Source organism: Lepus europaeus, chromosome 22, assembly GCF_033115175.1.
Source record: "Lepus europaeus isolate LE1 chromosome 22, mLepTim1.pri, whole genome shotgun sequence".
NCBI lineage: Eukaryota > Metazoa > Chordata > Mammalia > Lagomorpha > Leporidae > Lepus > Lepus europaeus.
This window is the reverse complement of record NC_084848.1, coordinates 42,198,129-42,210,139: the sequence shown is the minus strand read 5'-3', so window position 1 is coordinate 42,210,139 and position 12,011 is coordinate 42,198,129. Positions and strand designations below refer to the sequence as shown.

General features: G+C 39.0%; 1 pseudogene; it reads left to right on the top strand.

The window, feature by feature from the left end:
• The window catches only part of LOC133751457 (UBX domain-containing protein 6-like), a 36,935-nt pseudogene extending 25,469 nt beyond the window's left edge, over positions 1–11,466 (top strand).
• The last annotated feature ends 545 nt before the right edge of the window (positions 11,467–12,011 follow it).

The window sequence follows — 12,011 nt, the reverse complement described above, 5'->3', positions numbered from 1 at the left end:
TCTTAAAAAGACTCCTGTTTCCAGACATTTTCTTCAAAATTAAATTTTCAACTTGTGTGAAAAAAGAAGTCTTAAATGGAGCAATTCCCAACTTATCATCCTATGTCTTTACCTGGTTCTTTCCAATTCCTCAAAGATCTTTTGAATATATTAATTGAATCATCACTTCCATGATGAAGTTTTTCAAAGCTTTTTTGGGATATAATTCATAAAAACATGCACACCCTTAATGTGCACAACTTCACGGGTTTTACCATGGGCATTTCCTATGAAAACATCAATGTAATTAAAGATATGGATACATCTCTCTTCAAAATGTTTACTTCTTGACTGTTGCCTGTTTCTGTAAGAATTCTTTTTACCAATCTCTCCTCATTCAGAATACACAGCAGTATTCTGACAAGTCTTCCAAGGCCCTTTGTGATCTGGGCCTCTCATTCAGGCTATTACTCTTAGTCCTACCCAACTTAAATGCTATTCTTACCAAGTTCCAACACTGACCACTTTTTCTACAACTGCAACAAATTACCTATATCTAAAGACAGATAATTGCAACTCACTGTCAAAAATAACCCTGTCATTATTCTTCTAAATGGCTAGTTACATAGCACTAGGAACAGATTTTAAAGAAATAGGTAGTGATAAAATTCATGCTTTTCAGTTTTCTGTCCAATATCTCTTATTACTCTCTCCCTCCCTTCATGCAGATCTTCCATCTGTCCCTTCCTTATTCATGCTCAGATGTGCATCTCTGATCTCACTTCATTCCCCTTAGGAATTACCAATGTCAAACATATTACCATTTTTCTTATTACATGACATCGTTATTTCCAATTTATAACCAGAAAGTAACATTGAGAAGGGCAGAAATTTCATCATCTAGATAATGCCTAGATAATTATGAAACTTGATATACATTTGGTGAGTAAGTAAGAATATAAAGTAAAAATAATTTTTGTTAAAATTTTAAGCAACTTTAGAGGAAGTGAAAATTACTTTGTTTTAATCCTCTGATGAATTTATCATATAGCCACAACATACTTAAAATTTGCCTTTCTTTTCCTAGACTTTCAGCTTTTCCAAATATAGATATTATTTTCTATTCATTGAAATACAGTCAGGACTCAATCTGAAGTTCACTAAATGTCAATTTAGGGTGGGTAAAATTTTAAATTTTAACACCAAAAAAAGACACAAAGAGACTGATGTGTATTTAAATTCCAATACTAGATTTCTAGAACTAGGCTACATTCCTTCAAACTGAAATTAATTATCCCATTTAGTTCTCCACAGGTTGTCATTATAAATAACGAAATGATGTCTTGACTTAGAAAATAATTCCCTTGAGTATTGCATATATAGGACATTTTCCATCTTAATTATTGTGAGAAAGCCAAAGTAATTGTGATTATCATGAGATTTTTGCTGCAACTATCAGTGACAGATGACTGGGCTATTTAATTTCTTTAACTCAACTCAGATGAAATCTACTCTCTAATAAATTTCAGAAAAAAGCTGGATACATGGGAAGAATAGTGAAGAACTGTGAGAATTAAGGGGGACCTCAAAAGTCAGACCTTGGAAATGGCACACACTAAAGCAGAAGAAAGGATTTTATAGCAGGAAGTTAGTTCCAATCAATTTCTACCCATGGTACTCATACAGAAAGGAAACTGGATCATGACCTCTCTACACACTGGGAGAATTTTTCTAGATCAGTCCCACCTGCTGCTTTGAGATGGGGAAACAGCTAATGCTGCAAGGAAAAATTGAGCTCCACATTATCAAAGGAAATGCGGAAAAAACAAGGCAAGAATTAGAATAAGACTACACTCTACTGATTGAGTAGACAGTTTAAGGTAGATACATAAAGCCAAGATGTCATTGAGAAGGGGAATAGGAATAACATGCAAAGTTGTGTGATCGATGTTGTAGCTTCCACAAATGTAGATTTAATATTCCGTCTGGTTTTATTTGGATTCAGATGTCTGAAGACTTTCAGAGATAACAAGAGTTGTACATAAAATCAAAGCCTGGGATAATTTCTGACAACTAACTGAGAAAAGTCATTGGAAAAAAACAGAAGTGTGACATTATTTCTAAGCTTTTGTTCTCAAAGTTCTCCAACAGAAAAAACCTCTACTTTTATATACCTGAGAGATAAGTGTATAAAAGAAATAAAATATGAAGTCCCTTTTTATGTCACTGTGTAGGAGAGTGTCCATTAAAATAGAAATGAAAATAGGCCTTCTTGGAGTCCATATCTAAAACACAGGAACCTGGCAATGCTAGTGTCCTCCTAACTATTAATTCTCACATTCTGAGTAAAAACACTGATGACTCAATTAGCCTATGTCATGTACTGGATATTATTATTATATTTCTATGTACTTTTAATGCATGAATGGCTGTGGAGATAGTATTAGATATCCTGCAACTTTACTAAACTCTTACAACTTTGAATAGTCTCTTACTTGAGTCTTTTTGTCCACCTATAGATAGAATCATATCATTTGCAAACAGGGACAATTTGACTTCCTCCTTTCCACTATGTATCCCTTTGATTTCTTTTTCTTGAAAAATGGTTCTGGTGAAAATTCCCATAACTATATTGAATAGCAACGGTAAAAGTGTGCATGCTTGTCTGTTTCTGGCTCTTAGTGGAAATGCTCTCCATTTCTCTGCTTCAATGCGATGATGGCTATGGGTCCGTCATATATTTCCTTGACTGTGTTGAAAAATGTTCCCTTTGGGGCCGGCACCATGGCTAACTTAGTTAATCCTCTGCCTGTGGCACCGGCCTACTATAGGGCGCCAGTTCTAGTCCCGATTGCACTTCTTCCAGTCCAGCTCTCTGTTGTGGCCTGGGAGAGCAGTGGAGGATGGCCCAAGTGCTTGGGCCCTTGCACCTGCATGGGAGACCAGAGGGAAGCACCTGGCTCCTTGCTCCTGACTTCAGATCAGTGCAGCAGCACCAGCCGTGGCAGCCATTTGGGGTGTGAACCAATGGAAGGAAGACCTTTCTCTCTGTCTCTCTCTCTCTCAGTGTCTATAACTCTACCTGTCAAATAAAAAAATGTTAAAAAAGAAAAATGTTCCCTTGTATACCAAATTTTCTTGTATATATAAACAAGGCCATGGCTGAGAACAAATTTATAGTATCAGGACCATTCACAGTATCTATAGAAACTTTGAATACCCTGCAATAAATTTAACAAATTAGATATGAAACATCTCTTCAATGGCAAATAGAAAACATTTTAAAAGAAATAAAAGAAGACACAAAAATGGAAAAATCTTCCATTTTCATTGATTGGAAGAATTAATATTATCAAAATGCCCATAATATTCAAAGCAGTTGATACATTCCATATGATCCCAATAAAAAATACCAATGACATTCTTCTCAAATGAAGAAAAAAATTTTAAAATTTATAAGGAAACACAAGAAACATCAAATAACTAAAATAATCTTTACAAAACTAAATCTAGAGGCATCATAATTCCAGATTTCAAGACATATTACAGGGTATTTGTAGTTAAAACAGCTTGGTACTGGGACCGGCACGGTGGCTCACTTGGTTAATCCTCTGCCTGCGGTGCCAGTATCCCATATGGGAGCCACATTCCAGTCCCTGTTGCTCCTTTTCCAGTCCAGCTCTCTGCTGTAGCCCAGGAGGGCAGTGGAGGATGGCCCAAGTGCTTGGGCCCCTGCACCCACATGGGAGAGCACGAAGAAGCACCTGGCTCCTGACTACAGATTGGTATAGCACCATCCATAGCGGCCATTTGGGGAGTGAACCAATGGAAGAAAGACCTTTCTCTCTGTCTCTCTGTCTATAACTCAAGTTGTCAAAAAAAAAACAGCTTGGTACTGGGACAAAAAAGAGACCTATAGACGAATGGAACAGAATAGAAACTCCAGAAATTAATCCTTGCAGTGATAGTCACTTAATATTTGACAAATGAGCTAAAATTAATTCCTGGAGAAAGACATTCTCCTTAACAAATAGTGTTGGGAAAAAATGGATCTACACATTCAGAAATATGAAATGAGATCACTATTTTACACGTTACACAAAAATCAACCACAATAGATAAAAGACCTACATCCATTACCTGACATCACCAACTTACTAGAGGAAAATATCAGAGAAACTTTGCAAGACATTGGCATAAACCAAGAGTTCTTGGAAAAGATTCCAGAAGTACAGGCAAAGAAAGCCAAAACTGGCAGATAGGATGACGTCAAGCTAAGAAACTTCTGCATTGCAGAGGAAACACTCAGAAATACTTTATCCTTTTTAGTATTTGTGGTTGTTATTGTTGTTGTTGTTCTAGTACTAGTGGTTGAACTCTGTAATTAACACACAATTATTCTTAAGTGTTTAAATTTTAACTGAAAAGTGATCCCTGTTAAATTTAAGAGTGGAAAAGGAGAGGGAGGGGATGTACAATTTGGGACATGCTCAATCAGACTTGCCCCAAATGGTGGATTTAGAAACGTGCCAGGGGATTCCAATACAATCCCATCAAGGTGGCATGTATCAATGCCACCTCACTAGTCCAAGTGATCAATTTCAGTTCACAATAGATGGCTCTGATAGGTCTAAGAGTCAAAGGGATCACACAAACAAGACAAGTGTCTGCTAATACTAACTGATAGAATCAAAAAGGGAGAGAAAGATCCAACATGGGAAGTGGGATACACAGCATACTCATAGAATGGCAGTTGTCCTAAACCGCACTCTGGCCTCAGAATCAGCCCTTAAGGCATTCGGATCTGGCTGAAGAGCCCATGAGAGTATTGTAGGCATGGAAAGCCAAGATACCATGGAAAAGAAAAAAACAAGAAGACCTAAATGAAAGATCTCTGTGAATGAGATCCCAGTGGAAAGAACGGGGCCATCAAAGAAGGAGGTACCTTTCTCTGAAGGGAGGAGAGAACTTCCACTTTGACTATGACCCTATCGGAATAAGATCAAAGTCAGTGAACTCTGAAGGCTTCCATAGCCCTGACAACTCATGACTAGAGCCTAGGGAGATTACTGACGCCATGAACAGGAGTGTCAAATTGTTAAGTCAGCAACAGGAGTCACTGTGTACTTACATCCCATGTGGGATCTGTCCTTAATGTGTTGTCTGATGTGAAGTGATGCTATAACTAGTACTAAAACAGTATTTTTACACTTTGTGTTTCTGCGTGGGTACAAACTGATGAGGTCTTTACTAATTATATACTGAATCGATCTTCTGTATATAAAGATAATCGGAAATGAAAAAAAAAACCTGGTGTTAAATTGGAAATGGCATAGAAAATTAATTAATTTTTTAAAAAAATATTATGTAGGATCTCTGTCTTTAATGTGCTGTACACTGTTATTTAATGCTATAACTAGTACTCCAACAGTATTTTTTTTTCACTTTGTGTTGTTATATAGGGGCAATCTGTTGAAATCGTTACCTAATATATAATAAACTGATCTTCTGTATATAAAGAGAATTGAAAATGAATCATGATGTGATTGGAAGGTGAGGGGGAGCGGGAAAGGGGAGGGTTGTGGGTGGGAGGGAAGTTTTGGGAGGGGGAAGCCACTGTAACCCATAAGCTGTACTTTGGAAATTTATATTCATTAAATAGAAGTTTAATAAAAAAAAAGAAATGTGAATAGGCCACTGACAGAATGGGATAAAATATTTGCCAACTATGCCCTGTAAAAGTATTAATATCCAGTATCTATAAAAGTATCAACAAAGTCAACAGCATCAAAACAAACAACCCAGTAAAGATATGGGCAAAAGACATGAACAGACATTTTTCAAAGCATGAAATAAAAACTGCCAACAGACACAAGAAAAATGCTCAGGCTCATTTGTCCTAAGGAAATGCAAATAAAAACAACAGGGAGATTTCTCCTCACCCCAGTTGAAACTGCTGGAGAATTTAAAAAAATAATAATGTTGGTGAGAATGTGGAGGGAAATTAACTCTAATACATTATTGATTGGTATGAATACTAGTACAAGCATAATAGGATACCATCTGAAGATTCCTCAGAGATCTAAAAATAGAGCTACCATATGACCCAGCCATCCCACTCCTGGTAATTTACCCAAATAAAATTGAATTGGCATTTGAAAGTGTTATCAATACCCCCATGTTTATTAAAGCTCAATTCACAATAGCTAAGCTATGATCAACCCAGATATCTTGTAACTGATAACTGGATAAAGAAAATGTCTATACACTATTGGTAGTATTAGGCATATAAAAGAAAAGCATGAAATCCTGTCTTTTGCAACTAAATGATGCAACTGTAAACCACTATGCTTAGTGAAATAAGCCAGTCCCCAAATGACAAATATGTTTTCTCTGATATGTGGTAGTTAATACAGAATACAAAAAAATGTAAAAATGAAATGAACATCTTGTGATTTCACTGTAGTTTTTAGCCCTTGTTTATACTTTGGTGAAATTGGGGTCTTTCTACTTTTTACTTGTTGACTATTATGGTTAGTGCTGCATTAAAGCTATGATTATAGTGGATTGAAATAATGTCATTATAAAAATTTTTAAAAAGGAAGAAAGGAAGGGAATTGGAGGGAAAAGGGAAGGAAGGAAGTATGCTTACCTTCTTAGAATTGTACCTATGAGGGCAGCGCCGCAGCTCACTTGGCTAATCCTCCACCTGTGGCACCAGCACCCCAGGTTCCAGTCCTGGTTGGGGTGCCAGATTCTGTCCCAGTTGCTCCTCTTCCAGTGCAGCTCTCTCTGCTGTGGCCCGGGAAGGCAGTGGAGGACGGCCCAGGTCCTTGAGTCCTTTACCTGCATGGGATACCAGAAGGAAGCACCTGGCTCCTGGATTCGGATGGGCGCAGTGTGCCGGCCATAGCGCACCAGCCACGGCAGCCATTGGGGGGGTGAACCAATGGAACAGGAAGACCTTTCTCTCTGTCCCTCTCTCTCAATGTCTAACTCTGCCTATATAAAAAAAGAATTGTACCTATGAAATCTGTTCTCTTTATATTAACAAAACATTTAAAAAGTGTTAAGTATTTATATTTGGCAAAAGAAAACACAATAAACTGTTCAATTGAATTTTGAGTGAAACGTAAAAATAAGAGCAATTTTATTATTGAACTATAGAATTTTCACATTTGGAAATTTTGGCATCTTGCTACACACTAGATTCTCCTAAAATTAGTTACAATTGGAAGAAACTGCCACAAATTATAGATGCTACTTTAAATTATGCTAGAGAGGCAGTTCTTTTCTCCAGGCCCACTTACTACTAATTGCAAGTGCTATAGCTCTTATCTCAATAGTGTCTAATGCTCAATATTTAATGATAAAAATCACAGAATCACAGAATAAACAGAACAAGACTTATTGTACCTCTGCATGACACACTGTGGTGGGTAAAGACCACCATAGATGGCAGCAGTAACCAAAGCACGATTGATTTCAATAGCATCTTCTGTGCTGCAAACAGTAGCTTGCAACCATGGTTCATTATGAAAGAATAAAATGTCTGCTTTCTAGCTTAGTCATGTTGTCCTACTTCACATTTAAATTTTAAACATCTCTTTTCAATTCATTTATATTAATTGTTACCTGTATTTCACTGAGTTTTTTTAAAAAGATTTATTTATTTGAAAGGCAGAATGACAGAATCCACTGATTTGCTCCCCAAATGATTGTAATAGCCAGGGCTGAGCCAGGCTAAAATTAGGAGTCAAGATCTCTATTCTGAACCCCACATTGGAGTTAGGAGCCTAAGCACCTGGGCCATCCCCTGCTGCCTTTTCAAGTACATTACTAGGAAGATAGATCAGAAACAGAACAACGGGGCTTGAACTGGCACGCTGATATAGGATGTCAGCACAGCAAGCAGTGGCTTAGCACACTGTTCCACAATGATGGTCTGGTCCCACAGCTGTTTTCTGGTGTCTAACATGACTTTCATCATGTTATGCTTCTTGTCTAAAACATGTGATATAATAAAGCTTTATATGCAATATTTTCTCTTTAGAAATGAGTTCATATCACACTTTTGAGATTACAGAAATACAAACTGGAGATAAGTAAAAAAAAAGAATAGAAATTAGTGGGTAGAAACAGGTAACTTGCTATATGATATTCAGAATATTAATTTTTCTGAGCGTGCCTTCCTTTTCAGTACCATGAGACTGACAGTACCCCTTATGATGAACTAGGCACATAAGATAGGGTTAATTTACTGTGGTTATTTTCATGTTAGTTAATCAGAATACAGTTTGTTCCATTTGCCCTAGATTTTAAATCACAAGCTGGGAAACTTTCTATGGAAAGACTGATAGAAAATATTTCAAGCATGGCAGTACACACCATCTCTTTTTCAGCCATGCAGGCCCACTGTTGTACTGTGAAATCAACTAAAAGCAATTTGTGAAGAAATAGACAGGTTGTGTCTCAATTATCCATGCTTCATACTGACAATCTATGTTCTAAAGCACAACACTTGGTGTCATTAGCTAAAAATCACCGGATTCAACATGTTTATTTTGTTTAGCATTTATCTGTACATAATGATTATTTGAGTTGCAATAAAATGTTACTAACAGAAATGAAGTAATCATAATGAAGTGTACAAAGAATTTTGTATATGCAAAATTACATCCATCTCAGCTTTTATGAGTCAGATGCTGGGGAGCATTTTAAACATGTGTGAACAGACAGCATCATATCTAGACCTCAACAGTCTCAACTGGGCAGGATGGAGTCTTCTGGAACTGAACTAAACTCACTGCCTCTCCTGCTCTTGTTCTGCTGTGCTGCTGTCTAATCGACCTTGACCCTGAGCTGAATGTGGATCCTGTTCCAATACTCCTTCTTCTGTCTTTATTCACTTGCCGTTGTTCATTGCAACATCTTATTCTGACCCTGCCTAGACGGTCTCTCTAATCAATGAGTCCAAGAGATCAAAAATAAACATCTGTGATCTGGACTATATATATATATTTTTTTTCACTTAAAATGGGGTACCACCCCTTCTGCCGTTCCCCTTCCTGAGACACCCTTTCCTGGCTTAGACAGTTGGCATCATTCTACTAATCCTTTTAAAACCTACCATCCTTTTGACTTTTCCTCATAAAAATCCCCCTCTACACTCCATACAGGCAGATTACAAAATTAATATTTGAACAGTAAAACATTCATATTATTAAAGGAAAATATCTTTACCTCAAGAAAATACTTAAGACACACAAAGCATAATTTGAGAAAAATGGAGAAATACAAAAATAATAATATTAATATTAAGTTTGCATATTCTTCCTAAGTTACTATAAAGAGAATGAAGATGAAAGTCTAAAACTAGAAGGTATTTGCAACACATTTACTGATATCAGTAATCAAAACATATAAAGTAATATTAGCACTATAAAACAAAGATAAGCAATTAAAAGACAGACTGAAACAGAAAATGAAAAGCAAGACCTAACATACCATTGCCTCCATAAACACATTTTAAACATAAAGGCATATGAAGGAGATGCATTTTAGGACTAAGAAGAATAAATTAAAGTGACTCTTGTACAACTTGGTGGCACTAATTACTGACACTAGTCTACTATGGAAAAGTCACTGAGAGATTAAATATTGAATATTCTTGTGATAAAAATAAGCATATGATGTAATACACACAGAAGTTAGCTTGATTTAGCTAATTGACTTGCACATTCTATGAGTTTCCAAATAACATTTTTAACTGACAAGTACATTCACTTTTTCTAATTAGAGATATACAGATAAGTATCATGAAAGATAAAAAAGAAGAGTTTAAATGTAAAGGCATGTAGAAAGACACTGAAACACCAATTCAATGAAACAGATCAGCCACACTCATTTTAGACTAATCACATCTTAGATCAGAGAAAATGAGAAAGGAATAGAGATTATATAATGATAAAGGAGGCAGTTATCTGAAAGAAATAAAAATCCTTAATATGGATGCACCTATTCAGAACATCAAATTACATGAGGCAAAAACTTAGAGTTGCAATGAACAGTACCAACACACTACTGATTATCAGCATAAATAGCACAGTATAAATACAGAACTAGTGGTAATGAGTATTTACCAACATATAATCATGCAGAGATGCTACTTAATATTAGATGCAAAAGATAAATAAATTAGAATACTCCAAGTATTGGAAAATCACAAGAATAATATACCTGTATAAAATGTCAGTTAATTCACATATGCCAGCGCTTCCTGCTAAATTTAAATGTATCCACAAACTACACGCCAATTTTTTCCATTATGTAAACAACAATTACTATGCATTATCATGAACAAGAATGACGCTGTCCACGTCTTCAAAGAGTAAAATGAAAGAAACCAAGTCTCCTAAGCAGTGAGACGCACGAGTGAACTGGCCAAAGCACAGCCTCAGACAGCAGCAAGTGTGCAAACAAGGGAAAAAAAGTCTTTCCAGCACAGCATCAATAGTTCACACCAAATGTTTGAAAATCGAAAAAGAAGAAAAGCCAAGCAACATTTCCCTTTAGTAGAAATGGTAGGTGCAAAGCACACCAAAAGAACAAAACCAAAACCAGGAATCCCCCTCCCCCCCAGGAAGCAGGGGTGAGTGAGATCAGGAAGACATTGGAACTGACCAAGGCTCCTCCATACACCTGGGCGGTCAGTCCATGGGTGCCTCCATTCCTATTTCAATCTAATAGAAAACGACGATGTCAATAATTATCTTTCCTTTTCCAGACATTATCGTCCTATGGACTCATGGTTAATCCAAGAAAATGAGACACTTAGTCACAAGCATGGAACATTCCTACCTTGCTGGGCTAAGGGAATCACAGGGCAGCGAGATTCTACAAAGGATGAAAGGAGACCAGCTCAGGGAAGACGCCTTCTTCATCCCATCTGAATGGCTTGTGAAAATGTAATCCCCATTTTCACAGTGAAAAGAGGGTCCTGTATGGTCATTACGCCTCTCCCTCAAGAACGGCTGAGGACACCGTGCATGTGGTCTCTCCAGGGCTTGGGGTCTCCTGCATGCTCCTCCTGAGGCCGTGTGCGGCGCTGCACAGCCTCAGGGCTCAGCCAGCCAGAACTCACTGGCTCTCCACTTGGAGCTAAAATAAAACTGCTTTCTTTCCAGTTTACCCAGTCTGCGGTACCGTGTTATCAGGCACAGGAGACGGACTCAGTCCGTAGGAAGAGCCCTGCTACAAGGACCCCAGACAGAGAACTCCGGGGACTCAGGTAACCGCTCGGGAGATGGTGGGGGCGCAGGGACCACAGCTTCTCCGGGCAGGAACCCCGCAGGTGCAGGCCTGGTTCTCATTGCTCTCAGACTCACCGCACAGTGGGGGAGACCCGGGCTGCAGGCACGGGGCTCCCAGAGAGGGCCCGGGGCTACGCTGGAGTCGCTGCTTGGGGGGACAGACGGGTCGGGATGACCGGGGTCCTGGGTGCTGGCCCAGCCCCTACACTGGACTGGGGAGGGTCCAGGGAGGAGCCGTCCCCACAGGGCGCTCGGGTCTGGAATTCTAGAGCTGACCCCGGGGAGGCCTGGGCTGACCGCGGTCCTGTTCAGCGGATTCCTGCCAGGGACACACGTGTCCCCACTGACGCCCAGCCCCACTCACCGTCCCCAGCTCCCAACGTGTCCCGACCTCCTCCTTGCCGGGTCCTGAAGTGAAGACAGACCACAGAAAGCAGATCTGAGCCGCTCACCGCCTGTCTCCGCCGGTCAGCAGGCCACATCTGTAATCCCGCGAGATTTCCTGGGGTTGCTAGGAGGGCGCCTGCTGAGGGCACAGTTGGCACAGCCGCTGAGTCAGCATGACGTCACAGAAGACGCAACCAATCAGAATCCTCCGCCCGTGGGGGCCCGTGGGGATGGAGGTGTGAGTTCCGGTCTGAAGCCCAGCGCCTCCCTGTGGGCCCACTCCTGGAGGCCCTCCTGCCTCGCCTGTCCAGCGCCTGGAAGCAAGCTGTGGGT